Here is a 6,500-nt window from a genome sequence, read left to right as displayed (position 1 = left end):
TTAGATTCAGTTTAATCTAAAGTTAGGTCGGCCTTCCTCCTTACAAGCTGACTCATCTCTCATTTTCAGATTTCACATTTTATCACTAGACGCAGCTTGTTGTCTTTGTTTGGGCGGTCCAGTGATGCTATCCTCTTTAAACCACAAGGCAGATCTTTCATCTCTCAGGTTCCTGCTCCTTCTACGACTGTCGGGTTTCTCAATGCCCATGTTGCTATATCACCTAACTCCACAGGATATCAAATTGTGGAGTTTTTTGCTACACCACTGGAACGGCCTCTCTATGTTTTACAACGATTGGTGTTCTACTCCGCATAATCTGCCTCTCTTCACCAATACTTCCTCTGTCAGTTTTTCAGATATTTTCGAAGCTCAATTGGTTTTGTAGTTCCAGGCCCTCTCAAATCTAGGAGCTCTCTCCCCATGTACGATCCACAGCCCTTCTGCAACTCTGTCCTATAGTTGCTGCCGCCCACGTCTGGGGATACCAGTGGATGGGAAAATCAATTCTATTTCATTGTGATAGCAAATCCACCATTTTCATTAACGATCCTCTTCCCCCCTGATTTCAAGCCTCCTTCACCATCTCACCTGGATTACCCACAACGTCCTGTCAAGAGTTTAACATCTCCCTAGACTTTCAAATGCTGCGGGTGACGCTGTTTCTCTTTTGCAGATTCCCAAATTCCACAACATGATGCCCACCGCAGCTCCTTCCCCTCTTCAAGTTCCAGACTTCCACAGTCTTTTATTGACCAGAATCAACTCTTTCCGCCCAGCTTCAAGCAGCACGTGACTACACGTGTCTGCTGCTTTAGCTCCACCCACCATGTGACCTGGACGGCACCACCTTCTGTGTATCCCACTGGCTGCCTTCAACTCCATTCAGCCTCACTATTCTTGTCGCCTTCATTGCCTGTGCCAGAGACACTCTCCAAGTGCTAGAACCTCTCTGGGATTCAGCTCCCCCTCACGCTCCAGTCTAATGAGTGTCGTACCCTGCTTTCTATTCTAGCAATCCGTCTCACGCTTCATGGAATTCAAAGACAACACCTCCAATCGTCCCTTCCAGGAAGCCTATCTCCTCTGACACCCTCCTCATTTTATCTTCCGTCCTGAGATTAGGTTGTTTTACCCCCTACGAGGATGCACGTATGGCTGCAATGTGTCGGACTGCTTTTTTCAGATTCTGAAGAGCTGTAGAATCCTCCAGTTCCTCTGTATCTCTTTTTCCAGAATCGAGTCTTATCACTCTGCGACCTGTCTTGTGTACCAGACTCCCACTTCACTCATTTCTACTCTTTTCTAAAACGGATCCTCTTCGCCGAGGACATTACATCCATCCCTCCCCATCGGGCCCTTATTCGTTCTGCCCTTTCCTACTACCTGACTCTTTGAGCCTTTACAACCAACCCCGGCTCCTTTGTGTCTCTCACCCTCTTTATCGGTGGTAACCAGGCACAGGTTTTCTCACCTGCTGTCAGTTATAATCTCCAGGCCTGGTCTCCACCCTCAGTTTTACACTCCTCATTCTTTCAGAACTGGAGCCCCCAGCTCACTGCTCGTTTATCCATTGCTAGTCTGCTTGAAGTGCGTTTTTTCCCAGCTCACACATTCACACATTTCCCCAGGTTTAAGTATGCATTGGCACACACTTTGTTTGTCCTCACGGGTGTTGGGAGAGAAGGTGTTAGGCGGAGGGGGTCCATCTCTTGTGGGGGGGGGTAAGTGAAGCTCACTTCCCCCACCTCAGAATGGCAGGTCCACCTTGAGGCCTGCTGGTGAGGTTCTCGCACCAAGAGCCAGAGGGGACCCCCGGCCACATTGTTCTCTTCATCCTCTGAGGGCCTGGCCCAGTCGCCAGGCAGCGCCTCTCGGGGAGTCAGGGGTGTTTATGTGCCAGAGGCTGCCGGGTCAGCCAGCTCAAGCGGATCACTCCGGTTCTCAGCGCGGTCCAGTGTCCTGTACCTCGCTGAGAGCTGTGCAGCGGAACCGTGCTGGGCCCATAACCCAGAGGTCGATGGATCGTAACCATCCTCTGCTATGTACATTTTCATTAAAAAAAACGGGAGTGGAGCGGTGGCTGTGTGGCTCAGGATCTGTGCCTGTGACTGGGAGGTTGCCGGTTCAAATCCAGCGGCCGGCAGAGGAATCCTACTCCGTTGGGCCCCTGAGCAAGGCCCTTAACTCTAAGTGCTCCAGAGGCGCTGTACAATGGCCGACCCTGCGCTCTGACCCCCAGCTTCTCTCCCTGTCTGTGTGCCTGTGTCTCCATGGAAGAAAAGCTGGGGTATGCGAAAAGACGATTTCCTAATGCAAGAAATTGTAAAGGGCTAATAAAGAAACATAAACATAAAACATACCTTACTAGCCCTGCTTCTCTCCTTGTCAATCTGGTGGAACATGCTGTCAACATGGTGTTTAAATCAGAGTGCATTTTAGGCCAGTGTAGGGTTACGGTTACACGAACCATTTAATGGTGACTGCAGTTGTCCTTCTACTTCTACTAAATGACAAAATTAAGAGCATTTACCCATTAGACCAGTTTTTTCTTAAAACTTTTCACTTGATTCTTGATTCTGATTCTTGATTCTTGATAGGCTTCTTAATTTTTTTTCTCTATTTCATATAACATTCTCAAAACAATATTGAATTGGTAAACCCTTTGATTATTTAAAATAATAAATTGATCATTATTGATTAAACAAGGGTACCATGGTAAGAAATTGGAATTCCCGTAATTATATTGTGTGTCCACCAACGTTTCTCAGCACTGTGACTGTGACTTGGCCAGTCAGGGAGGAAGAGGGAGAGTCATATGAAGATCCCCACAAATACATCATGACTTGTGTTTTTGTGTTTCAAATTTCCCGGAGAAAACTGTGTTATTTAATGTGTCGTTATATTAAAAAGTAAAGGTAAAGCAGATGAAAGCAGCCATATCACCCTGCAACTCACAGCTGGCAGCCCACTGAAGCTCAGCAGGTGTGAGCCTGGTCAGTACCTGGATGGGAGACTCCTGGGAAAAACTAAGGTTGCTGCTGGAAGAGGTGTTAGTGGGGCCAGCAGGGGGCGCTCACCCTTCAGTCCATGTGAGTCCTAATGCCCCATTATAGTGACGGGGACACTATACTGTAAATAAGTGCCGTCCTTCGGATGAGACGTAAAACCGAGGTCCTGACTCTCTGTGGTCATTAAAATCCCAGGGCGTTTCTCGAAAAGAGTAGGGGTGTAACCCCGGCGTCCTGACCAAATTTCCCATTGGCGCTTACCAGTCATGGCCTCCTAGTAATCCCCATCTATGAATTGGCTTAATTACTCTCTGCTCTCTTCCCCACTGAGAGCTGGTGTGTGGTGAGCGTTCTGGCGCACTATGGCTGCCGTCGCATCATCCAGGTGGGGCTGCACACTGGTGGTGGTGGAGGGGATCCCCATTACCTGTAAAGGGCTTTGAGTGGAGTGTCCAGAAAAGCGCTATATAAGTGTAAGCAATTATTATTATTATTATTATTATTATTATAAAGCCAATGGAGTCCAAGTTCTCTCAGCCTCCATGTTCAACGGACACCATTGCAGACAATAGCCAACAGGGGGAGCTGTTCGTTAAGTCCCACTAGCAGGGAAATCTAACCCAAGGTTTTCGTTTTATCGCTCGTAGGAGGGACGAGGTCCTGCAATTTCTGCATTTGAGTTAACTGAACTTCACCGCTATTATATAATGCGCAGCTCGAGTCCTTGCTTAATCAGGGGGTTAATAATATGCAGACTTGGTCAAGCAAGTCTCTGTGACTAAAACAAGTTTAGTAACTGACGTATAACTTTTGAATAGTTTAAAAATCTCAATTTTCTATGGTTTGTCGTGAGGGAGATGAAATGCACGAATATTGTCACGAGCCATTAGTAACAAGAAAAATGCCGTACAGTTCTCCTCAGATGTTTTTGATTAAAAAAGAACGATTGTGTCTGCCTAGGTTTTGTTGTGATTTAGACCCCAGGGAATGACAGTTATGTAACTCGTGTTTCATTTGGCTTAGTGCAAATAAATGATTTAGTTTTGCTTGCGCATTTCTAGTGCTCTCACGGCCGACTTTGGTATTTAATTATGATTTACAGATATATACAAAACAGACTTTGCTACATGTAACCCAGTCAGCATTATTTGAAACAATATTGTAGTGTAATTACTGTGATTTATCGTTCACCTTTGGAAAAGAAATGCCTTCTAAAGACGACTAACGTTTCTTCATGTGATGTGATCTTTAATGTCTAGTTCGTTCGTTTGGATGAACATACTGTTACAATTCATATGTATTTTATTTTTATTTTGATATTTGATACTAGGAAAGCACTTATCTGAGACCAGAAATGAGGCTCAGTCTAGATATTGCCCAAGATCCAAGATATCCAGACTGACGCCCCTGATTCTTGTTTCTAACCAACAGTGCATCACAGGTGTTACATAAACTGCAAATTGCCAAGATATGTAAGCTATTTTATCAGTTTTTAGAAAAATATCCTACAGTCTTTAAAATATTATTGCATTAAGGAAAGTTAATTTTACCACAACCTTTACAAAAAAGGTCTGAAATGCTTGAACACTGATAACTGCTAATCAGGACATCAGTTTACTGGAATTCTAGTTGAGTAACAAATTGTTACGCCTGATACTCAATTTCAGACAATTTACTTTTGACCCATGAGCAATGCAAAAAATCTTCTGTTTGTTGTGGACACCACTACGTACTTTCGAATAGATATGAATCATCCTGTTACAAGAGAGTCAGATGCTTTGCTACTCTATTCGTGTTGATTATATCTGCATCTTTTTCAGTTTCCAAATATGTGAAATATGAAAAGCATTCTAGTGAAGCAAGTCTTTGCACAATTTCAGCTCCTTATAAGTGAGATGGTGAACATTACATTATATGAGAAACTGAATAAAAAATCAAGGTCATGCTGAGGTTTGAGGATGAACACTGTGGTAAACAATACAGTGCTGTTGCATTGATTTCAGCAAAGTGTTTAAGGTCCTGGATACCTTTTGATGCGTGAAAGGCCATGTTTTCTGATGTTATAATGTTAAATGTATAACTTTGTTGAGTACCTACTTTTAATAAATCTCCTGCAGGTGTACAAAAGTGTACTTTATAGGTTCCTAAAAAGTAAGGCATGAAGAACAATTTTAAACGGGCATTATGGAATTACATTTCAATGTAAAGCTCTGAAATGTGTTTGTGAGATTTGAACATTTTCTGGGTGATAATGGAATTGCAAAGTATAAGAACTGGCCATTTCATGGCTGAGATCAGAAAAGGCTTGACAACACTTTCAAATCTGCAGTGCCAGGTACGTCTATGGTCCAGTCTGGAGAGCCTTCTGCAGGTGCTCAAAGACACAAATCATCTGATCTTCCGACCAGATCAACACTGAGAAAAACGACAAGGGTATATACCCCCTGCAAAATCATGTTCTTATAATACAATATAAGGAACAAACAATTCTAATATTGGGGATATACTATATATGATAGATTTGAAAAAATCATTGCATTTTTGACCACCTTTTAGTGGACAAAATATATTTTGTCCCAAAGTGAAAACCCAAACACAATTGGAAAAACAGACATTGTCAAACTAAATAAATTAAGAGCTGAAAATCAAAAAATGCTGCTTGGTGCAAGGAATAACCATGTATTGATCCTCTATCAGTCAGACTCTTCCCTTTGTATGCTATTTGGTTGCTTTTCAATAGGTTACCAGCCTAATGAAACCTTGCAGATCCCTTGCTGCAAACCTGTATTGATTCATTTTTTAAGCATGCTTGCTTCTGTCACTCCCAGGCTTTGTGTGGTGATCTGAGTCTGGGTGTGATTGCGGAGCAAAGACAGGAGGATCGGGATCTCGCCCAGACACAGGCCTTATGCTTACAGGCCCTGGCACAGAGTCTTCATATCACACCGGGGCTGGGCAGGAAGTGCTTCAGGCGCAAGTACTTGTTACATAAGTATACAGTAATTACTTCTGTTGTAGAATTTAGTCTGTGTGAGATGTATACTGTATGTCTTCAAATCATATAGTTAACGTGGCCGACCCTAAAAAGGTATTAAAATATATATTTTCCATGATAGTTTAAACTTTACATTTTGTTGGCAAAATACTTTTGATTCCAGAAGGAAAACACCCTGTGTTCTTTCTTGTATCGCCTCATACTGAGCTGTTGTAAACCCAGTTCATTTTCCTGTGGACAGGTGCCAGTCTGGTATTCATCAATGAGGGTGGTAGGTACTTTCCATCCGTTGTGGGAGAAGCACAGGAGGGTGTGAGCAGTGAGGGAGTTTGGGAATTTTTTAGTGTTGACTCGGTAATTCCCATTTGGATAAGAACGAGATATGAATGAGCCTTAGGCAGTTGCTTCTTCAAACTGAAAAAGTAATGTAATAAAGAAACAGCCATCAATCCACTATAACATTCAGCTGTACTTTTTGCTGTAGTACTTATATT

Source organism: Lepisosteus platostomus, chromosome 10 (genome assembly GCF_059453375.1).
Source record: "Lepisosteus platostomus isolate fLepPlt1 chromosome 10, fLepPlt1.hap1, whole genome shotgun sequence".
NCBI lineage: Eukaryota > Metazoa > Chordata > Actinopteri > Semionotiformes > Lepisosteidae > Lepisosteus > Lepisosteus platostomus.
This window is presented reverse-complemented; position numbering follows the sequence as displayed.